Source organism: Emydura macquarii, unplaced genomic scaffold (assembly GCF_026122565.2).
Source record: "Emydura macquarii macquarii isolate MOO-44397 ecotype Brisbane River unplaced genomic scaffold, CSIRO-AGI_Emac_v2 contig_2768, whole genome shotgun sequence".
Classification (NCBI taxonomy): Eukaryota; Metazoa; Chordata; order Testudines; family Chelidae; genus Emydura; species Emydura macquarii.
The window spans coordinates 45037837-45063804 of NW_027132905.1; the positions used below are offsets into that span (position 1 = coordinate 45037837).

Here is a 25968-nt window from a genome sequence, read left to right on the forward strand (position 1 = left end):
CGACTTTCTGTTGCAAGCTCTTGGATATCTATTTGTGCAGTTCTTAGCCCAAAGGCCTTTAGCCACCCCCCACACTACAAATTATAATCTGGGTTTCATCACTTCTTTGCCCCGGATCCTGCCTTCAATTCACAGAAGCATAGAAAAGGGGGGAGGGGGGGGAGGGTTGGAAGGGACCTTGAGAAAATCATCCAGTCCAGCCCCCTGCATTGAGGCGGGACCAAGCAAACCCAGCCCAGCCCTGACAGCTGTGGGTCCAACCTGTCCTTAAAAACCTCCAGGGATGGGGGCCTTGGGCAGATTTTTCCCTCACCCTGATCTCTAACCTGCCTTTAGGTCTCTTCTCTCCCCTCTCGACAGCCGGCAGCCCTGCTGCCAAGGGAGGAGTAAAGCCAGGCCCGGGCATAGGTTTTGCCTGTTCACAAGCTCAGCCGCTGGTTCCCCCCTCCCGGCCGAGAGGAGGGGCTGGGAGCTGGGAGGTGCCAAGCGGCAGCTGGGAGCTATTTGGGCCATGTGATCCGCCGGGCCAGAGCTCTTCGCGACTGGCGCCCAGGAGCTGCCCGGCCGGGGCGTGTGTGTGTGTGGGGCTCCAGCCCTGACATTGTCCGGGGCTAGGCACGCGCTCTCCTCGCGCAGCGCTGCGGGGCTTGGCGGGGCTTGGCGGGGCGGGGGGGCGAAGCCGCCTGGAGCTGGGCTTGCGTGCAGGGGTGGGGCTGGGGCTGGTTTTTTCCCTGCCTCCCTCCCCCCCCGCCGCTCGCCAGCAGCCGCTTGGCATCCCCGCCCCCGGGGCGGCCGGTCCAGCCCGGCCTGCGGAAGACTCGGACCAGGAGCCCCCGAAGAAATCGGCGCGCCCCCAGCGGAGCCCGGAGATCCCGGCCTCGGCCGCTGCCATGGTCCCGTGCGGAGTCCCAGCGCGGTAGGAAGCAGCCCTGCGGCGGGAGCGGGGGGGCTCCCCTGGCGGGGATGGGCTGGGCCGGGCCGGGCCGGGCCTCCGGCGGTGGTGGATGCCCCTTCGCCCGCGTCCTCCCGTGTAAAGCGGTGCCGGCTGGCAGAGGCTCCCCCATGGCGCCCTCCCGCTGCAGCGGCCCGGCCCTGTGCAGGGCGCTGGCTGGGGCGACTCGAGGGGCCGGGAGGGGAGTAGGGGGGGCTCGGGGGGCTGCTTGGTCGCCCCGGGTGGGTGCAGCCAGGCTGCTGCTGCTGGGGAAGATCCTCCCCTGATCCTGCGGGAGGATGGGATGGATACCTGGAGAGAGAGAGTGTGTGTGTGTGTGTGTGTGTAATAATTGGCATCTCTTGCCACTCTCAGGAAATCACCATCCGCCTGGGAAAGGCTGAGTGGATGGAGCCTGTCAGTTCTGAAGCGGCCCCTGTTCCGGGGCCAAGGGGTTAATGGAAACTTGGCTAGGGACCGGTCCTCTCTTCCCACCTTCTGTGGCTGCAGTTTCCTATCTAGCGGCCCACACACACACACACACAGGAGGGGAGAGACAAGTACAGCGCTTGTGTGCTGGCCTTTTCCTCTCTTGCCCTCCTCTCCCCAAACATCCAGCTTCACAGCTCTGACCTGATAGGGTAAATTCACTGTCCTGGTCAATCTCCTCACCTTGCCAACAGTAAATATTTCTCTTCTTCACTCTCCCTCCCCCTTCTGCCTTTAGTTGCAGCCGCTGTGCAAACACTGGCTGTTGAAAACTTTGTTGGGATGAGGATTTTTCCCCTCGCAGTTCACAGCAAGGAACCTTTTCCCCCCTGGTAACTGAACTAGCTCAATGCAATTTTTTTTTAAATACCCCCAAGTAATACACAACTCTGATTCCTTTAAACTTTATGCCCTTGTTTGTGCACGTAAAGGAGCTGTGGTAACTGAACTCTCTGTTGTAGCATCTTCACCTTAGGGCAACTGTGAATGGCAGAGTCCTTTTCATATGAAAATTAGTTAAGATTAGCTGGCCCAACAGCAATTGCCAGTTGTTGCTATGCTATCAGCTGCGGACCTTGGTAGTGCTTAATTTCCTTTATCAGAAAACCAAGTGATTGGGATGCAATGAAATGTTTAAAGGCCAAAGTTCATCTGGGATAGCAGTGTGTGAATTTGAAAAGCAAACACTGATAATGTGCTTCAGAGATTTAAAACTAACTAATTAAGGAAATAAGTTTGTTTGTTAAATGTGTGCCTTACAGTGCTGCTCTGAATGGTTTTGGAAGCACACCCTGCAAGTCTACTTCGCGTGGGTTATTTTTATTACTTGATCATGTTGGTAGTATAACACTATTTCAACCCCGCTCTAAATAGGTGAGAGAGGTCATACCTTTTGTTGGATTAACTTCTGTTGCTGAAAGAGCAGACCTGAAGAAGACCTCTGTGGAGCTACAGAGCTGGTTTCTTTAAGCAACAAAAGTTGGTCCAGCAAAAAAGAGCCTTACCCACCTAATATCTCTTATTTATAGCCTGCAAATTGAAGACCTAATCCTCTGAACAGTCCATGTGTAGAATTCCCATTGCCTGCAATCAGGGATCTGGATACATGGGACTGTAGAATGAGACAGTTGAGGGGCCGGGGGGGGGGAGAACCCTGTGAGCTGAGCAAGTTGATATGAAATGCACTGAGAATAAGATGGAGCTGTTCCACATCTTGTAAAGTAATTTTGAAAATAGACAGCACCTTCAAGAGGGACTTAAAAATTGCTGCATGGAAGACTCTTACCTCTTGATAGGGGGATTTCTAAATGCTAAATACACTGAACTCAATCAGTCTGCCTCGCCTTGTCTTGTCTCATCTGGCTGTTACAGCTTTATCAAAAACTAAGATTGACCTATTAAAATGTAATTTATTTCCCCCTCCTGCCCATTCATCTCCTTTTTGTATGGCAGAGGCAATGGGAGTGAGATGGTTTCACAGCAGAGTGGAAACCCCCTGGAGGGCGATTGGTGGTGGTGCAATACATCAGTGACGTCTCTGTTTCTTCAGAAGTCGCTGAAGTGCGTTGTAATGTGATTGAGGTTTTTGTTTTTGGATCCTGTATGTTGGATATGTCTAAGCTGTGGTCTGTTGCTCCAGGAACTAATTTGCTGTGATGGTGAACAGACACACAGGAGCTGGTTTAACAGTCAGCCACTCCCCCCCCCAATAGGGTAAATGGTACTCTTTAAAATGGGCTGGTCACGAATTGATGAAGGCATTTGATTGGTAGTTGAGCCAGGTATTACTAATTCCTAACCCCATGGATTTGTACATAAGCTGCTGCATGCTGTGGCACTAACACTGCAGAAACTGTTCAATCTTCAAGTTCAAGGAGTCGTGCATTAAATCCAGTAAGTTTTTATTTATTTTATTTTCATAGTTGTGTGGTTTATGGTGTGTTTATCGGGGGACACTGAGGTTACATTTATTTGTATTAGAGAGTTTGGTTCATAGTTCATTTGGGGGAAGGGGGTTGAATTGTTCAACATCTCCCCAGGACGGTTCAGGAGGAAATCTCATAAACCATGCATTCAATTGAATGTAATTATGGCTGCTCGTCTCCTAAGAATCACAGTTTTGTCTCCATTTCTTTTATATGGACTCTGGTCTAACACTGCAGTGTATTGTGTATCTTGTCATACTTTTCCGTGGGTTTTTACAAGTGAATTGAAGCCTGGCTGCCGAGGACAGTGTTCCCATTGTCTCCTGCCAGGTGCAAAGATGTGGGCTGCTTGCACTGGAGGTTTTGCTTGATCTTGTAAATGTAGCTGAAGATGCAGCTGATCCTTCAGATCTTGTCATGCTGTGGAGTCACGGTTGCAGCATTTGCAAAGGATAACCAAAACGGTAACAACCGCTACCAACAGATTCTTCCTCTGATTGTGGTGGCAGGGAGGGGATGGTATTACAGGGTTCATGTGGTAGGCTGATATGGGGAGCAGTTGGGGTGCTGCTCGGTGTGCTTCCCTGCACTCTTTGTGCGCCAGCAGCATTTAGTCCAGCTGCAGCTGGAAGTTACCGAGGACGGAAGCAGGTTCTGACTTGGTTCCCAAACAGGCCTATAAGGCCTCAGGGCTCAACCACTCACATGTGAGTGAATGGGACAGGACTGGGAATGAGATGAGTGGATCGCTCCTAGTCCTAGAGGGCTTGGCCAGACGCGGGAAATCTGCGTCTATGTAAGCACGTCAATGTGACTTTTTCAGGAAGCCAAGCCTTAATAGGGGAGCTACACCAGTGCAGTTTATAGCTGGCGGTGTCAAGGAACCAGTCACAACAGTGGAGTTAGTATCTCCAGGAGAAGTTTGCACTGGTATTGTAGTAGGGTGGTTGCACCACTAGAACTCAGGCTGTGGCTGGATGACTGTCTAACAGCATGCATTGCAAGTATTGATTTTTGGTGCAAATTTTCCCTGAGATAGGCCTCCATCTTAGGCGATGTCTGTCAAATGGGTAGCCTTGCTCTTCACGTGAGCAGACTAATAATGGGAGATTAAATAATCTCTCCCGCTAATGGCTCCTGTAGGGTGCTGGGGCAGGGCACTAGTTAGATACCAGTTGCGTGATGCCTCCTGAAGAGAGTGTGCAATCAAGCATAATGCTCGTGGGAACGTAATAAGCGTGAGAACAGAGGCTTCTGAACTGTGATCTGTGGAGTTCTTGCTGCTGGTCTTCAGAGTTGGCTCGTGTCAAGGTGCTGACTCACTTCCAGCTTCTACATTACATTAGGCAGCAAACTACTTCCCTAATGTTGTTCTTCTGTGTAAGCAATGGCTGAAGTTGCCACAAGGATGTTACGCTATTGCACATGGGGGAGTGACACATGCAATTGCAAGTCCAATCTGTCGAGGAGACCATATTTTTGTTGAGTTGCCGTCCAAAGTATGGAGGAAGTTTGAGAGCCTTAGACCAGGAGTGGAAACCATCCTAGGGCAAACTTGTGCCAAATGATTGTATTGACCTTAAAGCAAACTGGCCCATTCCACTAACACCACTGGCCTATTCCTCTATCAGATCATGGCGTTGGCTTAACTGGTGTGGATATAGGAACAGCCTTCCAAATCAAGTGGCTAATAAGCTTTGTACTGTTGAGACCCACATGTCTGAGCTGGATGGCTCGCTGGAGATCTTGGCAGCTGTGTGGTATTGAAGGCAACTTTTATGTGTGGATGGATGTCTCGAGACAAATTATGGTGGGTCATTGAATTAAATGTAACTGACAACAGTTAAAAACAGAACAGGAAGTCTTGAAACTTGGGGTTGGAAAAGAAACCCACTGAGAACTTCAGTAAAGAGATATTTAAGACCGCAAACTTTTTTTTTAAGTGTGCAGTTGGATCAAAATAGCATCGTTCTTGTATGTAGTTAGGGATGGATTCTACTAGTCAGGATCCCTGGCTCACTTTGAAATGTGCAAGCTTGGCATTATTGACTTTCTTGATTTACAAAGAATTGTACAAACCACACAAATATGGGCACTAAATCCCGTAGCTAAAAGCAAAAGCACTTCGTAACAAAGTCGTTGCAGCCAGACCTCGGTACAGATGTTCCACGCTTGGAATGCTGAACAATCTGCTGCATTGGCTTCTGGCCCTTTACCACATCAGATATGAGCTCCTGTCCTTCTCTTTCCAGGCCCTGCACAATCTCTGCTCTAACTTCCTCCTGCCGGTCTCTTCCTCGTAGGCTGTGCTTTCACTGCAAAAAAGGTGTGAGCTTTTTTTTTTTTTTTGTGTCAAGACAGCAACCAATATAAAATCCCAGTGGAGACCAGGCACGAGTAGTTTCCTCGCTATGGTGAGTTGAGGTCAACTCTCCTTAAATCTCTCACACCCTGCCTGCCATCAAGCTACCTTGATGTAAAAACCCTCTTTTGCTTTTTTTGCAGTTAAGACAGCCGCAGGCTTTGTGGCTTGTTTTCAGCTTAGCCTAGTCATGCTGCCCCTCTGTTTGGGATTTGTGCCCTCTTTTTGTAGGGACTAGTATCAATGAATGGCCATTTGAATATTGGTCCCTCTCCTAATATTTTAACACATCTCAGCGGCTGGGGACAGATGCACAAATGCAGCCTTGCTAGTTTCTTTTCGAGCAGATCTATGGTAAATCTATGTTCAAGCAAATCTACGCTTGAAGGCCGAAAGCGAAACTTGAGTCACTGTTAGAGCCTGCTCCAATGCCTCCCTCTGCTCAGAGTCAGATCCTCGTGGCTCTTAAAGCCAAGGCAGAGTAAAGCAGCAGGTTCTGGGTAGCCAGGCGGAATCCTACAAGAGGAATGTCCCTCAGATAGCACCTGCAGTAAGGTAAGTTTAGGGGTATTAAACCTTGGGAAGCTTCCACATTGTATGTGATAAAAGGAAACTGGAACATATGGATTTGGTCATTATATGCCTAATCCAGGGGTTTGGATCACATGGACCTGTTACTGTGCACTTTGCTTGGTTGCCAGAAAATCTAAATGAAGAGGGGGAGGAGCTTAATGCTAGTTAAAGGCCTTGATGAGCTTTACATCTCACTATGGGGCTGATGACGTGTTCATTAGTATGCTTGGCAATGGGCCTGTGAGGATTCCCCTTCTCTCTCACACACACGCACACACACACACCCACCCTCCCCCAAATCAGGGTGTCTTGCTTTGTCCCAATATAGCCACATTGTGAACTCTCATTTCGTGGCTGGAAGGAGGCTGCTTTGTGCTGTCTGGTCACTGTGCAGACAGTTTTTCTCAAGTGAATGATGATCGGATTGACTTCAAGGCTCTTTGTCCTTGTGAAAGAGGCACCGGAGACTCAAGACCAATAGGTGCTGTCCTTGGTAGAACTTCTTAAACAGGGGTTGGGAGACGTGTTGTACAGTTGCTGTGTGTGTGTGTACGTGACTGTCATAAAAAGAGAAATGTAGAGAACTGCATCCCAAAAGATCTGGAAGCAAAGCTGGGATTATATACTCGAAGCATGGGTCCTGAAGTACTGAAAGTCTGAGGAAGGGAAGGGTGGGAAGGAAAGAAGGTTCTCCTATAACTTATCCTGGTACAGGAAGGGTAAAGCTTCTATCGAGTGGGGAGCGGATAGGTAGAAGTTAAGATCTGGTCTAAACTCAATATTCCCAGTGTAACAATAAGGCACCTTTACCAAAATAGTTGTACCAGTATAACTGTGCCCCCACTGAGCAATTTTATACCAGTATAACTTATCCTGGTACAGGAAGGGGAGTAAAGCTTACTGGAATAAGGCACCTTTATATTACTATAACTGTGCCCCCACTGAGATACCGCTTTAACTGTACTGATAGTAAAAGCAGTACACAAGGCCACTTCTGATTGACACAGGTTTGCTAACTTTGCTGGAACCCACTTCTTTACTTTACTTTGATTAATAGTCCTTTTGTTCTCTGGACACAACAATTAAAAACTGACCGTTCCTTCCTCTAGCCATCTGACAGCGACGTAAGGAGAGTAAGTCCATTCTCCTTCTACTGAGATCTTAAAGATTTAGGGAGTTCTTTCCCGCAGAGCTGGTCACATGTGACTTTCAGACAAGGTTACAGCTGCTTGATTACTTAGCAATCATTTATTTATAAGCTAATGGAAAGAGCCGGACTCATTGACCAGTTTCAACATATCCTGATGGATCGATTATTCTCACTTTGCCTCGCAAAGAGCTGCCTCAGCCAGGGCCTCTTGGTTTACGTTTTCCCTAGATCTTCATTTGAAATACTAGTCGGTGGGGGACAAAGGGCTGGAGCCACTGAAAAATTTATATTTTGATGTCTTGGTTGCTGGGGCTTCGCTTTTAAACCATGCGAAGGAAGAAATGTCCTTGTGGGTGCAGGCTGATCCCTGAATAGGGTTAATAGCATCTTGCAACACTAGCTCTTTGGAATCTGAAACTGAATGGAGAGAGAAAGAGAGTTGAATTTTGTATGTCCTTGTTGGTCTGTTTTTGTCCATGTAAGTGTGTGTGTAAGCGTAAGCCAGGGCCTGAATGAGCTGTGCTTGTGCTTCAGTGAGTCTGACAGTTTTCTCTCTTCCTCTGGGTTCAGTAGCAACCACGTGGGCTCATATGGATGTTCTCTCTTAATGGACACTGCTGCCTTCAGCAGCTCACTTAGTGCTCATCAGTTATAAATAGTCCGGTTGGTGGGAGGCTGCCAGGGTCAGGGAGCCATTTATTTACTGCAGTAAAAGTGGTGATTAGTGTGATCCTTCCTCTCTCTATATCTTGCTAAATCTTATCACTGAGACCTTGTCTTAACAAGAATGCAATTCTGGTTTCACTTAAATCTGTTAGACTGCTGGAAATCCTTGTGTGGACACGCTTAGGTTGTCTTAGGTTTCTAAGTGACTTGACTTTATTTAAGCTGAAATAAGCCACCCCTGAACTGAAGCACGTATATACCCAGGGGCTAGCACCAGTCTAACTGGCAGTCAAAGTTAAGTTGAGGACAAGGCCTACGTTTCAGTGCGAGGTTCTGCTGGCAGCTAGCTCGCTCCTGCGGAATGAAGGAACTCCACCAAAATGCAGCGGGTCTGTATGTTCTCCGGTGCGTGACGATTCTCTTGCAGGTTGGGTGAGCAGTTGTTTGCTCTCAGCTGAACCTTGGACGCAGTTGTGAGGGGTGAAGCGCACTAAGATGGGCTCCCAGTCAGCTTTATGTTTAGAGCAAGCTTTAAAAATAAACAGTTGTTGAGAACAGATAGAAATGCTTTGTAGCCTATCTGTGGGGTGGGAAAGAGCATCATGATCAGTCGGCTATCTGCCTGGCCCCCATGTGCCTCATAAATATGAGTGTATCATGAGAGGTTGAGAAGCTGTCTTACAGGTGGGAAATTTAAGTCTTAAGTGACTTGCCTGAGTTCACACAGGAAGTTTGTGGCAGAACTGAGAATTGAACCCAGATTTCTCCAGCTGCCTTAACCATAAGGATCCTTCCTGTCTCTCACCCTTTTGCAGGAGGGAGTAACTTGATATTCAGAGTACTATACTGACTCATGGCATGCACATTCTTTCCCCCCATCCAGTTCTTGCTTAGTCACAATAATGCTGCTTGACTCCTTCTCAGCTGGAAGTCTATGGCAGCAGTTTGCTCTTCCAAACACTTGAATTGTTTTGCATGAGTCCAGTTAGCTTTAAACTCACATTCCCTAGTTTTGGCTTGTCCAACAGTCTCAAATAGATCCAGGTTAATTGTAAACCATTTAGCTAGCTCCAACACTTAATCAAGTCACCCCTTCAACCGAGCAAAGTTCAGACTGTTCTGACCAATGTTGCACTTGTGGACACCAACGCTGGCAGTCTGGAAAAATCCTCTGTGACCGATATGGCAATTTCTGGTATTGTGGGCAAACTTCATTGAATTAAGTTTTTTGTTTCTTAGGAACTCGGTGTATTGAAAATGCAAATGTTGGTATTGCTGTAGGATTGTGCCTAACTTCTCTAGGAGACGTGACTAATGTAAACCTTGGGTAGTGTTATGCACTTCAGAGGACTCTGTGAAACAATGAGCTAGACGGACCAAGCAAAGTGGGATACCTAGGAAGTACTTGGGATGAGAGGAAGGTAATTTCTTATCTCTGGACCCATCCTTTGGAAGCTGCTCTCGGAGGAGAAACCCATTGTCTGAACACCAGTTACACGAGGACAAGATCAGAGGCCCAAACTGGATCAGCGTGACTTTCAGATTCACATGTGTGCTTGTTCTGAGCCAAGCCGTTCTGTACTTTGACCACAGAAGGATTTGGCATTTGAAGGTCTGCTCGTGCCCCAGAGCCCTTGCTGGAGTCAGGGGTGATCGCTTAGGTTGCATGTAGGTTTTTATTTTTCATGTGTTTCTTGTCTAAGGCGTGTACGTTAAGAATACAGCTTGGAAATGGTGCTGTGGTAACGTAACTGTGGATAATTATGCTGTTTAGATCCTCTGAGGAAGGAAGGCAAAGCAGGCCTGCTGTGGCGGTTGGTATTGCTGGGGGATTCACAGTGAAGGCAGGTAACTGAGCAGCCTGGAAATATCCCAGTCAGGAGTGGGAGAGACAAGAGATGATGGCTGGGGAGGCAGGCGCCTAGCGCCGGTTCCCTTGCTGGACCATAGAGAGGGAAGTACAGGTGCAGTTGCCCTGAACACTGACACTGTGCATGTTTGTCTGAACTCTCTCCTTGTCCACAGGCCTCTTGCTGTGCTGATCAGGGGTTCTGGAAATGGTGCCTTCTGTCAGTAACTGAGGCGGCTCTGTTTTTTCACAGCATAGCTACAGAGGCAGGAGAGCTCTAGGGTGACTGAAATCATGACTAGGTTCCAAAGAATGCAGCCTTGCACTACACGTGGCTTCGCATCTGGTATGTAAATGAAGAAACATACCCACGGAATTACTTAATTTTGTCAGCATTATGAGAATGTGACTGGGAACCAGGATGTCTGATTCCTTTTCCTGGGAATGTCCTTCTCGTGGCGTGTGACCGTGGGAATGTCCCTGTCTTGGGGTGTGACCGTGGGAATGTCACTTCATCTCTGTGCCTGTTTCCCTGTTTGTAAAACGGGGATGATCTGCCTGCTTCACAGGAGGGGTTGCAAAGAATAGTGTTTGTGAATTCTTTTGATCCTTGACTGAAAGACGCAACAGTAGCATTTAATAATTAATGTGTGTGCGTTCCGTATAAACAGCTTCACAACAATCCTGTGCGGTAGGCAAATATCCTTCACGTGTGAAACTTGACTGTTTCCAGACTTAACTGGCATGCCCGGGGCAGTGAGGGCGGCGGGGCTGTTGGCACAGCTAGGATTAGAATACAGGAGGTCCTGGATTCCATTTCTGTGTTTAGAAGTAGCATGGTCTTGCAGACGAGTTCTCCATGCTGAATAGCATGGAAGTTTTCCCATGGTCTTCTTTAATAATATGTTGACCCGGCACAATACAGGTGTGCCAAAATAGTTTATAATACTGCTTAGCTAACATGCTATTATGCACTTATATAATTTTGATGGCAAAGGTGATGCAAGGGAACTCAGGGTTTGTCTACACTGTGGAGATCCAGTAGTATAGATACAGTCTACACCAGTGAAGGGGTTTTCCAGGCAGTGTAGGAACCCCACCTCTCTGAGTGATGGTAGCTAAGTCAACAGAAGTGCTCTGGGGTTTAAGTCATGATAGCTATGATAGGTCATGGTGGCACTCGGGTTTTGGTCGGGGGGAGGGAGAAGAGAGTTTTTCACCTTGACTGATGTAGCTGTGTCCACCTAATTTCAGTGAATTCCTCCTGCAAACTACACTGCAGTGGATGACTAATGTCCCCACTGCTGTGTCTCAAAATAGCAAGCTGTTCCCGGATACGCTTGAGTGGGGTCATTCCTGGCCACTGTATGGCTGTGCAGAACAAACACTTGTCTGTCTGTCCAGCATACAAAAGATAAACTGATGCAGTGAATGAACTGGCCCCTCAGCCACTCCCAGCATCGTTGTTAAGGAGTGGGCTTAGCTGTTTTTTTTGGCGTCGGGGGAGGTGGCGTGGTTGGACTGGGATTTGCTATGTCTAGGTTTAATTTCCTGCTCTGCCATGGGCTACTTGTATAGTCTTGCCCAAATCTCTTAACCTACCTGTTCCTCTCTCTCTCCCTTCCTGGGCGCTGATAACAAACTCTCTGAGCTTAAGGCGCTTGGATACTGTGGTGGGGATGGGAGCCATGAAAGTACCTAGAGACCCTGCAAAAGTCAGAACCATTTTTCTGCCCCTATAAACTGTTCATTTCAGTCAAGATTTCCTGCAAACCGGGTGCTTCCCAGGAAGCCTTGCCTTTTACTGCCTGATTGCTTTACAGTGTCTTCGCTAGCCCATGAGGCTGTAGAAGTTAGTCCTCCCGTAGCAGTGAGGTGGGGTTTTGAGTCAGGATCCCAATGACGGGCGCTTCTCCAACTTACTTCACCTGGCGATATGAGTGAAATAAGGTAATTTGATCTCCTTGACTTCGGTGCTGGATATCCTTTAATAAAATGCACTTGGCACATTCATCACCCTGAATTACTGCTCAGCTCTGCCAATAACACAGGTCCTGCCTGCCTTTAAGGCATTATTAGCGCAGCAGATGGGGCAACTGGAAGGCTGGGCAAACTTCTTTCTCTCCCTTGTCGTGTGAGCACTGTCTTAAGGGAGGAATGTGCTAAGCTGGCACCATACTAAGAGGGTTTAAAAAAACCCCTTGGCTGTGTCTACGCTAGCAGGCTTCTAGGGCTACATGGTGGTAAAAAAACACCACTCCTGTCAGCGCTACGGCTTCCAACGTCATACCATCAGTGGTGAATTAAACCTACACCGCTTGCTGGTGTAGCTCTGACTCTGACGGTTCCCTTTAGTCTTGTAACAATTCAATTCTTGGCTAACCTTTTTCTGGAACTCTTGACCAATATTTATGTACGTGTGTCATCCGTGTTCGCTACATCTGTGTTCATTTGCTGGCAATCCGTTAGCATGCAACTGAAGTGTAGCAATTCACTGTCAAGATGATGCTAATATTGTTGCACCTAGTTGTCCAGCGTGGTTGACTCTCTGGAATAGAGGGAAACGGAGACTGACTTGGAGAGAGATGCTGGGAGTTGGTGGCACTTCTAGACTTCGTTTTTGGTTCTGTACTGATCTGGCCAGTGGATGGTCCTCGCCTCCCTTTGAACTTGAGCCTTTCCTGGCTCTGATGTAAATGTCTGTTGCCATTATTCTGTATTGTGACAAGTTTAGTAGTGACACTCTTAGCTTCTTCCCACTCTAGTCATAGCAATTCTGCAATCTCGGAAACGAACGTTTTAATGCAGCTCTGGTACAATGTCAAGGCAAACCCCACCCTTTAGTTCACAGACGTGTACTCTTGAGGCTCGTGCAGCCTGAACTCTTTAGTGGTGTTCTCATGTTAGAGAGGGGAGTTCAGCTGTTTCAAAGATGTATGATCAGCGCTAGGAGTGGGAAGGTTTTAGTATGTGGAAATTGGAGGGGTTAAACCTGTGATATTTTTTTAACAGCTGCTGAAAGGGGCTGGATTGATGATGCAGTTTTCTGCACTATGCAATTTTGCAGCAACACATTGCCTCACCCCCAACCTGGAAGGATCACTAGTTTGATCTTGTTCACCTCTCCCCAACGAGGTTGACTGGTGCACACTGGGCTGAGACACCCCTCCCCCCAGCTCACTGAATATCTATGGTACAGTACGAACTCCGTCCCTAACAATCTGACTGGGCTTAAAGCGATGACTTGGAGGTGAAATGCTGCGTAACTCCTCACCAGTCCTCTGATCCATCCGGTTGCCTGCAGACTGATTCCTCATATGCTGTTGATTTGGAAGGGGAGCATGTGTTCGAGACCCCCCCCCCCCCCCCCCCCCCCCCCCCCCCCCCGCTGTATGTGGGGTCGGATCAGGGCAGGGATGCTGCTAAAGTGACAGACTGAATGAGCATCTCTCTCATGCAGTCTCCCCACTCAGTGCCAGTGACTGCCCCATCCATAGCACACTGCTCTGCCTGAAATCAGGCTTTAGGTCCAGGGTTCTCTAGGTCACCTGGTGCTTGTAGCATTCTGGCAGCAGTAGCCTGCATCAAGGAGTGTGGTTTAGTGGACTGAGGACAGGGCTGGGAGCCAGGAGGAATTGTAGGCTAATTCCAGCTGTCCCCCTGACCTGCTGTGTGGCCGTGAGCAGGTCCCTTAGTGCGTCAGCCTTATCTTTACAGAAGAAGAAACCTGCTTAGCTGAGCTGTTGTTCATATGGTGCTGATTTGGGTGAAACTGCCTTCTAGCTAACGCAGGAAGCAGCATTACTTTTTGTTTTGGAGGCTGATTTCTTGTGATGTAGGAACTCCTTTTGAGTGGGGGGAGCAAGTCTGTGGTGGCTGGAGGGGGGGAAATGAATCAGTCTTGTCGACACCCTGGAGATGCTGTAGCTGGGCATTGTGGCTACCACACGTTGTCTGGATCTGCTGGTGCATGCCGGAAACCTTTCCATTCTCATTTCTGGACGCTGGCTCATCGCAAAGTCACAAGTGGGAAGGAACTCTTTTTTGGATGCTTTCCCGACATTTGTTCAGAAGAGATAAGCAAGGATGCTGCAGTAGAGGCTTTCTTGGATATCGCCTGCCTTCTAGCCTTCCCTTTCCCTGTGGATTATGAGTAATCAGCACAAGTTTGGTGAGTTTCTGGAGCAACCTCATCATTAAGCTGCAAAATAGCCGTCTTGAAGACTGAAACTTTTCTTTTAATACTCAGAAACTTCTGACTCAGTGAAAGCCTGAACAATCAACTTCCTTTGAAAGGAAACTGGGATTGATGTCTCTAGCAAACACCCCGATAAACAGAATGTGTATAAATCCTGGAGTAGTTTAATTCATGGCATGTGTTGCTGGGGTCACAAGTGCACCTGAGTTTGAGCCTCTGTTGGAGAATCACTGCACCGTCAGCTCTTGATAGTCTGTACGAGAAAGGGAGATGGGACCAGAATGACAGCTGGTGTGAGTCTGGTTTCAAATGGAGGCAAACTTGCTCAATGTCTAGCCAAGTCTAACCAGCTCTGTTGGACCTGCACTTCCTGGTGTTCAAAACTCATCTTAAGGGGGGAAAAACAGAATTTAAATCCCTAGCAATTAGCTCGTGGAAGAAAAATCTGATGCCCTAAACCAGACTGCAAAACTCAACATCTGAGTTACTGTCGCTCGTCTAACCAGACAGCTTGGTACGCTCCACATTGCCTTGGAGTAACGGAAGAAGGCCCTGACTTCAGAGGATGGTTGAGCTGTTGTCATCCTGAAAGTTCCTTCTTCCACCCCATTCAGTCATTGTGACTCTGATTGATTGATCAGTAGCAGTGCCTTCAAGATTAGCACTCCTGGCTGACGCCCCTTGTCTCTTACAGCCACATTGTCCCCAAAGGAATAGCATCTAATGCACAGGTCCCCTGTGCTGCCATAATATTCAGGGGAAGGTAGCAAGGCCCTGGCCAGCCTCCCATGTGGGGTGGGAAGGGAGCGGCCCCCAGCTGTGTGGCGGGCCCTGGCTCCTATCCTGCAGCCGGCCCAGGCTGCAGCTCTGTCCCCCGGTTTCTGTGGGGGATGGGGACTGGGTCAGGGTAGGCGAGGACCTAAAAAGGTTGGGGACCACTGATAATCTGACCTTCTTCTTAAAACTCAGGATCCCTCCGGAACCTCAGAGCAACTCTGATCTCCCTAACAAATGGATTTTCATTCGGTGCTAGGCTTATACAATCTAATGACCTCAACTGCTTGCTGTGTAACATGAAGAAGCTTTATGTACGTTGGCTGGAGCAGTTCTGCAAGTGTCCGATATCCAGAGAGCCGGCTGCAGGTAACTTTCACACCAGTAATATGGACAACTACCTTGCTGATGGAGGTGTATGCGGAAATGCCAGAAATGATCTGAGATCTAAACATTTTAGGAATTAGAATTGTACTATGTGCAAGGGACATTAAAGTCCATGAGGTTCTTTTAAAAACAACTGGGTAGAAAGGATAGGGAAAATGGGTTATGGGCACACGACTTCAGTTTCGCAGTATTTTAATTAGAGAACGATATTCCAAACTTACCTTGACTAAACGAGCTTTTCCTTGTATTATCCTGCAGATGTCTCCCTGACTGGCTTAATGCAAACACCCAGCCTTGTACTGACTGTCCGCCCAAGCGCACATCTCATGCGCAGCGTAAGCCCAATATACAAATGTAGAGAAGACATTTTTCACTTGTTCTGATCTATCCCTGATTGGTTTATTGTCCGTGCGTGGCTGGCTGGTTGAAAAACAAATTTTCATGTATAGACAAAATTATGCTTGAAACTAACTTCCCCCAAGCAAAATAAAGTTGATGTAGCTACAGGTTCTTTGAGTGAATCGGTCTGTCTGTAGGAGCCTTGTGAATATTTTCTTGTAAAGTAACCACTATTTTACTTGCTGGATATTAGTTTTTTAAGAGGCCTCCGATGTTGCTTCATACCTCTTGGGCATGATTTGAAAACTGGATTCTGTTCAAATTTGTGTAGTAGCAACAGTTCAATATGCTTTTCTTCCACCCTTACCAGAGGGCTGAGGTAGGCTACTGTAGCATGACAATCTTACTGCCAATACCTATCACGTAAGAAGAAATTAGCTCCTACTGTCCATTCGGGGTGGTGTTTAAATTGTCCCTTACTGGAAAAAACTGAATTTTAAATGGCATTGAATCAAAGGCCTTGACTATACTAGAAAACTTTGCTGTGCAAAAACCAAAACCCACAAGTAAACAAACAAACAAACAAACTAGTGTGGATGAAGTCATTAGAACAGGATAAAAAATTTTTGACAAACTTTTCTGGAGAAAAATGCAGATTTGGTAACGCTAAAATATTTCACAAACTCGTGTCAATTCTACTGAATTGTTTTGGTCAGAAAATATAAAATATAAAATAGAAACATTTCATTTAAAAAAAAAATGTCAAAACTTCAAGACTTCAATTTAAAGGAGACTTCTAAACATTTAGACATTAAAGCGCAATTGAAACAGCACTTTGTTTTGGGTTGAACAAAGCATTTAATTTGACACAACCTTTTTTCCAATTTTTCGGAATTGCCTGCAAACTGAAAAATCCACTGTTCAGACAGCTCTTGCAGTTACACCAGTGTAAATGCTTATACTGCTAAAACTCATACTGGGCTGTGAGGTGGAAGAAGCTTTACTGTAGAAGTCTTCATTATACTGTTATAACTGCATCCATACTAGTGTCCATGGTGCTCTAAGAGAACATCTAAAGTTCTGATTTTAAGGATATTTGTTTTTGACATGGGATTTTGGAACTGTAAATGGTTATAAAGTTTTTTTGAGTCTCAATGCTTACTGTCATTAAATTGTCTGACCCCATAATTTCCTGCACCTGTGAAAACTTAAATGGATAAAAATAAAACTTGAAAATAAACATCCATGTTACCCATCAGAATTATATTTTTAAAAAACTGAGTTCTGCCAAGCACAAATTAGTTTGAATTACAAAGCGTGGAGCTCAGCATAACAGGTCATGAAAGGAATGGGCCAGAAAGAGTGCTGACCGAAGTGAGAGACTGGGTATTAGGTTTCCTAGCCTTTATTGTGGGATGCCTTGCACTTCTCAGGGCTGCACTATTAGCATTGGCCTCTCACTGCATATAATGATTTAACATTTGACCTCCCTTGATTTGGACTCTGGTGGACCTCAAATGTGGCATAGCAGGTGGATCTGGATGAAGTTTTGTGTTACTTTACTGCGATGTTGGCCTCCAGGGAAGCCACGCTGAGATAGCTTAAACGGCAAACTGCAAAGAACGGGATTTTTCTTCCATAAGACCTACCAAGCCAGCAACAACTAGGGGTTCTGGTCACCTCGCTGGTCATTCAGAAGACAAAATCCTTAAAACTATCCAGCCCTTTGGCTAGCACCCAGACAGCCAAGTCAAATACGATGGGAATTATGGAAAATCTTTATTCATCACATGTACAAAAGTTCTACCAATCCCAAAGGATTGGACACATTACCAGAGGTCAATGAATAGTTCAGATCTTACCCAAATACATACTTAAAGCAAATGCTGCTTAACTAAACTAATATTTATTAAAATAAGGAAAGAGTAATGGTTAAAAGATGAAAAGTAAAGCTCTTAGGTCAGTTTCAAAGCGGAGATGATAACTGAATTGCAAAGTTCTTAAATTGCAAAGTCTCTGAAATTGCCCAAACAGTTTGGGCATCATCAGTCCTTGTTTAGCAATCCAGTCAAGAGAAATGAAGACTAAATAGTCCATATACAGAGTTTGCTCAAATTCTCCCATGAGAATTAGCCGGGTGATTCCAGGCTGGTGCTGGGATCTCAATTTTGCAATCCAAACTTTCCCTGACAGATTTGGACAGATTTTGAGATAAAAAGGATCAGTCTACTAGAGTCTTTGATAGATCTGTGCAGGCTGACTGATGTCTTCTTGACAGCAGGTACCTCTTTGAACAATTAATAGATGATTACTTGAGACTCTGAAGTATCCTCTCCTATGTCTTGTGCACACCGGTAACTAGTTACACTAGCACAAGGTAATTGGCCATTTACAACCATTCACAGGTATTTACTAGTTAAACTTCAAAGAGAAATAAAAACAATAGTATTGTTACATTCAAGTTCCATCTAAATGTTAATATGCTCCTTTTGAATTCTTAATACAGCAGAAGTAGACCGGAAATCAGTTTATCTACATTGCTAACCTGTAACAAGATATACATAAGCAACATGAAATAACTACCAACCATACACTTGCATATCAAAGCTCTATTTGTATTTTCCTATAATATGTCTTTAAAGGTCAGATTGGGGCCATGCAACTTGCAAACTTGCTTAGCCCTTTCTACCCAGTATCACATTCACACACAGCCCTGCAAAAAGTAGGTCCAGGCTTCTGTTAGGTTTGTTTCATGAAGTTAGCCTTTTTTGCAAGGGGACTGATTGGCTGCAAATAGCAGAACTAAGGAAACCGGCTCTGCAACAGCTCTGTTCCCTGCCTATTTGGCTGTGCTACAGAAGGACCCATTAGGCAGGTGAGGCCCAAAATTCAGGCACTTTTGCTTTCTAAAAGTGAATCCTCCTAGTGATATTTTCTTACCTTTTACAATAAGTGAAAACAGTCCTTTTATTCTGGACTCCAACATGCATTTCCCTCTGGGGTTAACACTGCAAACCCAGTGCTATTTTTCATGCTGGTGCATGGTAACCTGAAAGTGAAACTGGTTTAGAAGCCAAAGTAAAGCTGACTGGTGCCTCCTTCATTGTCTGAGCAGAGTGAGATGAAACAAGTAAGCAGCATATGTAAAGTGGAAAAACAGATTAATTCTTAATTGAAAATATCAGTAGCAAGTGAAATTGTTCTGGGAAAAATCTTCTCACCTGCCAGTCTCTTTGCGCTCCATGAATGCTAAAAGGAGATGATTTGGCTTTTTAAATGGATCACATAGACAGTTCCTGCCTTTCTAACCTGGGTTTCCTCAAAAGCTGATGAACAGCTGCTATGTGGGTGGGACCTGGGCACCAGTGATGGGGTTACAATCAAATTAAATGCGTTGATAAAGGAAACACAACGTTCGAGATGGACAGTCTGGATTTGTCTGGTGCTTTGGTGTGCATCTATGCTTTCAATGTGCCATCTCTTGTGTGGAACACATCAGAATAGTTCTGAATGGGAAGGGAAAGCATCCCTTTATTCTCCAGCTTTTGCTTTCCTGGGTGTAGAAGGATTCTTTGCAGGAAATAACCTGAGGACTCCTTTCAGCTGCAGACCAGAGCTGAGCCAGGCTGCCCTGCAGCTTCCTTTCCTACCTCCTGCTGGCATGGTGTAGGCCTTGTGGCTCTTTCTTTTGATCTGATGTATCCCAACTTGCACTCAATTGTAGACTCTCTGGGGCAGGGACAGTCTGTTTGCTCGTGAATTTAATGCTGCTGGACCTCTTTGGGAGTTGTGGGTGTTACAGTAACATTAGAAATGGGATATCTTTCCCTTTCAGCTGTAGGAAAAACGGTGTGCCGTTGGCTCTGATTCTTTCCCCACTCCCATCCAAAAAACTTTTCCCACTATTTTCTCACAAATTCAGTGTCATTCGGAGAACTTTCACATGTGAAGCTTAAGCTTAATCTTGGGGCTAACTAAATTTGGCACCAAAGAAGTACTTCAGATTAAATGCTTTTTCCAGTCTTCATGCAAAAATTGCCATCTGTCCACACCTTGTTTTATTGTCATTCCAAGGCTGCCGAGAGCTTTACTTATTTATTTTTTATTTTTATTTTAAATTCTCTCAGGTTTAACTTGTTGCCCTGCTAGCAGACTGCAGAAGCGGTCGGCTCATAGAGTGGTACTGCTGCTATATTAAGCCTTCCTGTTAGGACTTCTATAACCTTTGGCAGGCGGTGGGATTTTACTTTTATTTTTTCTAAGTGTACAAATATGCCTGCTTCTAATCTGAAGGCACTGGGGCGGAAGGTGGTGGCGGTGGGTTAGAAGACGGCGTTACCAAACGGGCTTTCTCTCCCAGCCTGGGCAGGGAATCTGATGAGAAGTTTTTAGTTTTGCAGCAGCTCAGCATAGATGCCAGAGCCTACAACTCTGCTTTCTTTGGATCTTTGGCATCTTTGGACAATAGACTTCTAGGAAAGATGGCGTTTTAAAGAGAACTCAAGCCACAAATGGTCAACAGGCAACATAAGCAAGGGAAGGATGAGATCAACCCCTTTTCTGCACAGAAAGCAGCACTGGTTTAAAATTGGTCTTTAAAAACATCTTTAAACTGGTGCCAACTCATCTGTGGACTCTTCTCCAGCTTGAGTGGCATGGTTGGGTTAGTTTAAAGAGATGCCTAATGAGCTGAGCTAAGCTAAAATAAGCCTGGTTTCCACTGAAATCAGACCTTTAATTACAGCAATGCAAATGAATGTTGACGTGCCTTAACTTTCTAACGCCTGGATTCCAGGGCCTACGTGTCGTGACGTTGCAATAGTAATGCTGCAGGAAGGTTGCACAATTTGTGCACAGTTCAGTTGGTTAAATCTGCAGGGGTGCAGAGCAGAGAGGCCCCAGGACTGTGGATCTCCAGTACCTACAAAAAGAAGGATGAATTGGTGAGTTGGGCCAGGCAGAATTTAAATCTTCTTTCCAAGCTGATGATTAAACTCCCAGACCGCAGCTGATGGAATAATTTATTTTATAGTGGGGGCATTGAAAGCCATTGAAGAACACTGTAAACCCTGCATATTATGGAAGCCAGGCTATTATTACTTTAAGCCAGGGGTGCTGCTACACCCTTAGTCCCAGTGTCCTGACCCTGACTTTGTCCAAACCAGGTGGAGTGAATGCCTTCTGAATGTTGAGCTGGTAGTGGAAGCAGTCAGGTGTATCTGTACAATGTCCCATTAAGGGGGCAAGGATTCTAGTTTGGGGAAGAGGGGCAGTTCAAGAATGTGAGCTTTCCACCTGTGACCTCGTTTTAACTTAATTAGCATTTTCATAAGCACCCAAAGCCAGTGACTCAACCTCGTTCTACCAGCGATAAGAACGAATGTATGTAGAAGCAGTTGCAGAAACTGACATTCAAGGTTTGTCTGCACTCAGTGCTGCACTGGTGCAGCTGTACCTATGCTGATGGGAGAGCTGCTCCTGTCAGCATAGATACTCCACATCCCCGAGAGAAAGTAGCTATGTTGGCAGGCGAAGCCCTCCTGTCAACATAGCCCTGTCTACATGGGTGGCTAGGCCCGTATAATTACATCACTTGGCGGGAAATGCAACCCCCTGAGCGATGTAGTTCTACTGACATAAGTTGGTAGTGTAGACCAAGCCTCAAACTGGCACTCTTCTTTCTCCTGGTAGAGCTGCCTCTGTATATGCTGTATCTCCCTAGCTCTCCGAATGTGCTAAGTGCTTTAGATGCTGCATAAGGCAGGTCCCTGTTCGGAAGAAGTTAGTGTAAGGGGACTATGTGCAAAGGAAGCTAATGCATAAGATGGGGGCAGAAAGGAATACGCCAGGTAGGCTAAGGGTAGAATTTGATTGGGGAAGAGTCGTGTGTGCGTGTGTGCTCTTAACCGGCTCCTGAGTGAAAGATAGTAAATTACTGCTTTTTGGAAGAAGAGATTTCTACCCACCTCTAATTCAAAAAGCAAATCTTGAATGTGACCAAATTTAAGCCCCAGTATTCTGCTTCAATTGTGAATAATATGCATATGGCCAGCTGTGAAACCTTGTTTGTGGCAAGCTTGTTGAAACCCCACACCAGACAGTAACAAATCAGAACAACCTTTCCCTGATCTGTATAGGCACACCACATTACGTGCCCATCTGCTACTTTGTGGGCAGCATGACTGTCTGTCTGCACGCACAGGAAGGGTGAGTGAAGTTGACAAGAACTGTCTCAGTCTGCTTTGCCTCTGCAGGATTGGAGGTGATGGGTATGTGGGGGAACGGTAATACATGCCAGTGGTTCAAAACGAAGCTGTTAGATTAATTGTCTCTGGCCTTCGTATAAGAGGATGGCTGAGAAGGTGTTTTTCCCTAACAAGTCAGGTTCAAACCAGTTACAACCTGAGTGATCTAGGCAGGCACTGCTCTGATGTTTTGGACTAGCCTAATCCCAGAGTACAAATTCATCCAAGGTAGATTTGTGAGATTCCAGGCTGCACACAGGCCAAGAAATAAAAAATCTCACCGAGTAGCCAAGGGATAAGCTGAGCTAGGAGACCAGGCATGGACTGTCTGGTTCTAGGAACCTCTGGACAGCTGCAGGACAAGCCTACTCACGTTGCTATGAGCAATAGCATCAGAGGCGCATAGGATGTGTAAATCAGCTGAGTTACCGGAAAACTTGGCTAGTCCAAGCACCGCAGACTAATTGAACCGTAACGTTCCATTAGCAGCCAGGTAACTCCCGGCAGAACTGCTCAGCTTGCTGCAGATAATGCTGTAGAGTGTGGTCAAATGATTGCTTGCCCTTAATGGGGGGGTTAGGGGAATTTCCAGTTACGGCATGTTATTGACCTGCTATTATGCACGTTAGACTGGACTAAGCTTAGCGGGGAGAAGTGGTTTTAAAAAATCTCCTTTAAAAAGTGAGCTCGACCCAATACCGAGAGGAGGAGGTGGCATTCATGCTCCCCTGTGGCCATTTGGGAGTAAATCCGGCAGCGCTGATTGTCCCTGCTAAACTGGGGGGGGGCATGAATGTTAAGGGAGTAGGACTTGGAAAGGTATTTTTCCATCATCACAGGAAAAGTTTGATGGGGAAGAGACACCGGCTAATGGGGCAAATTTATTCCTAGGCTTCTCAGATGCTACTGCGTGCTCTGGTGCAGAGTTTTCTCAAGATTTTTCAGGAAGGTTGGGGGAACAAGCAAACAAGCGGCTTCTGGCTTCACACCAAGGATGGGAGACATCTGGGAATAGCTTAAACACAGCTGAAATAGTTGGTGTAAAAGAGGAGGAATGGGGTAGGGGTTAAAAGGAGGATAGGCTGCAGAGCAGGAGGTCTGGGTACTAATCCTGGTTTTGCTGGTTTGGCTGTAACCAGTCAGCAACAAAGTGAAATCCCTGGTATATTTCATAAGTGATAACTATGGGGAAGCTGATATGTAGACAGAAATTTTTTTTAACCATTGTATCTTTGGGTCTGTCTGCACTGTGGAGCTCTTACCCAGATGTTTCCTCTAACCCACCTCCCATCCAACATCTTTCTGAAGTTTAGGGATGCTTTCAACCCTGGCTAGCTGGCCTGACTGAGGGTATGGGTTCAAGTCCGGGTTCTGCTTGCTCTTGGACTGGTAACCAGCCCACCATGCAGTGAGGATGCAGGCTAAATCTGCTAGTCCTCCAGTTCTGTCCCACAATTTTCCCCCCTTCTTTGTGCCCTGCTGGTCAGACAAATTCTCCCACAACTCAGTGGGAAAGACCCTTTGGACAGCTTGGAATACTGCAGCACCAAACCATGGGAGATGCCCCCAGAAGTCCTAGCAACACACAAGGATAAATGCAATACCAGTGAAGACCCAGTAACTTGGGTGGTGCGTTGTGCTGTGGCTGCTCACGTGTGGGCTAGGCTAACTTAGGTGTCGATCACCTGGGCCAATTCTGCAGTGATGTTAAACCCTTAGGGTTACGCAACCTGTTGGTTAGAAAAGCCTGAGTCTTCACCACACTAACCCTCACTAGTGGAGAATTACAGGTCTGGATTTTGGTTTGGAAAGGGACTTGTGTGACCAAATCTAAGCTAAAGAACAACAATTTTGAGAGTTGGGGCTGACTTTTGGGCCCCTGTCCTGAGGCACAGGCAGGTCCTGAGCAGCCAGAGCTCCCACTGACTATAGTTGGAGTTGTGGGTGTTCAGCGCTCATGAAAATCTGGCTCTGGGTGTTCTATACACTTATGTATACTTATACACTTATGGCAACTTTATTTTACAGCCAAAGAAAGAGAGGAGACTATCTAGCGTAGCTATCTAGCTGCTTCACAAGGGTCATTTGGTAGGGGTGGGGAGAGGAGAGGAGGGGAAGGACAAATGCAACTAAGCAGAAGTAGATGTAGTTGAAGGCTTGCCTAGACTAGGATTTATGGAGTGTGGTGTTGGCCCATGCGGATGTGTTTGAGGAATCTAGGATACGTAGAACAAGGCAATGTATGCGTGTGTCTCTGCTCATTTTAGATCTTAAGCTCCAAATTAGGCTTTAACTTGATCAGTTTAGCGAGTGTTAAAAGCGGTGTCCCATGTCTACACTAGACTTCACAAATGCGTTGGCTAGCCTGCCCATAGCACACCTTGAATCCTAGTCCAGACAAGACCTTAGTTGGCTGACGTGTTGGCTGCCTGGGCTCCTCCCAAACATCCAGAATCAGACAGTAGAAGGCCCCTTCAGTGCTCTCCGTCTGCAATAGCATTTGTTTCAGTGTCGTTCTGTGTATTCTGGAAAGTTGTCTTGGCGTATTTGGGCCACCCATAAAAGACTCAGCTGAGATCTTGTATGTGCCAATATTGTGCTGCAAAGTCACTTGCTAGCAAAGGTTTTCTCATTAGCTCTGGGCGGACAAGACAAATGGGCCAGCAGATGGCAGGCAGAAGACTGTGAAAGAGGTGGCTTTGCAGACTGCTGAAATTAACAGTTTTGGCTGTATGGCCCACTTTTATATTGCCCTTTGGGGCACTTTTATATTGCCCTTTGGGGCAATATTATTTGGGGTGAAGATTTCCTTAGCCAGCCTTGAGTCTGTGTGTGGAATGATCAAAGCAGGGCAGGGTGTTTTGTGTGAAGTCTGCTCCCGTGGTGGAGGGTTGGATGCTGGGATGAACTGACAGCAGCTCATCTTTGCAGACTGAGGGCCGTTTGACTGTCTCTTGGAAAGCCACTACGTAATAGGCCTATTTGTGTGTAGCACTTAAAAGTGGCTGCCAAAAATAGACCAGCGTCCCAGCTGTGGTGCTGGAAAGGGACTGGAAAGATTACTACTCTGTTGCTGTTAGCAAACTTCCTGAATAATGCTGCCACTGACATTCTAAAGCTGTCAGCCAAGACTACATCATACTATTTGTAATCCAGGGAGTGGGTGGGTGCAAACCCACTGGTAAAGGCCCCTTCCCCAGCCTAAGGGGAGGAGTCACTGAGCCCGGGATACAACTGAGTATGGGGGACAACTAATGAAAAAACCAGGAAGGGCCGGGGGGTCAAACGGGGGGAACCAGAAGGGGACACGGAGCAGAGAACCCCAGACAGCGCCCACTGCTCCTGGAAGGTGTCAAGGGAGCCAGCGGGTGCTGCCCAGGGGAACTCTGCCCAGATGTGTGAGTGGACAGAGAAACGGAAGTGGGCTCCACAGTCACAGAGCACCCCTCCCAGCCAGCCTCCTCTCCCCAGTCTTGTAGATGGCCATTTTGGCCAGGGCTAGGAGGAGGTCCCGTGATTTTTGTGGGGCCACAGACAGGGTGCGCGTATAAAAACAAGTGTGCGGAGAAGTGCAGGAGGTTCTGGAGGAGCCAGAACGGGGGCTGCAGCCTGGCGCAATCGAGAGAAACGTGCACCAGGGTCTCCCTCATGCCACAAAAGGGGCAGGTGTCAGGGCAAGGGGTATGCTGGTTTGGCACATAAGCGCTGTGCTTGGGTGGCAGATGCTACAGGGTGTCTGGTTTGCACCTGTTACCCTGCCTTTCAGAAAGGGTCATACCTTTTCTGAAGATCTTTAAATACTTGAATTAGCTGAGAGCTCTTTGCTTGTCTTGGAGCAGGGTATTTTAAATCTGCCTTTGACTCAAGCGATTGAGGGACTAGATTCTTTGAGGAAGAGTTTGGGATTTGGGTGTCCTTCCACCCCAAGATCCCATTCTTCTAGCCCAGTTCTCCTCTTGCAAATAGGTCTGAGCCACTCTGTCTTCCTTTCAAGCTAATAAAGGCTTTCCAGCATGGCTGGGTATGGCATCCCATGCCTTGCTATCTTGAGGAAGGTTTGGCCCCGAGACCTCAGAGACC

The 25968-nt window shown here is 46.7% G+C and overlaps 1 protein-coding gene across 1 annotated transcript in view; it reads left to right on the forward strand.

Moving 5' to 3' along the window:
- The first annotated feature begins 330 nt into the window (after positions 1-330).
- Positions 331-25968, forward strand: part of SPSB1 (splA/ryanodine receptor domain and SOCS box containing 1) — a 72946-nt gene continuing 47308 nt past the window's right edge. Inside the window, exon 1 of the mRNA XM_067567335.1 lies at positions 331-916. The gene's annotated coding sequence lies outside the window, so the exon portion shown is untranslated. The remainder of the gene's footprint in view (positions 917-25968) is intronic.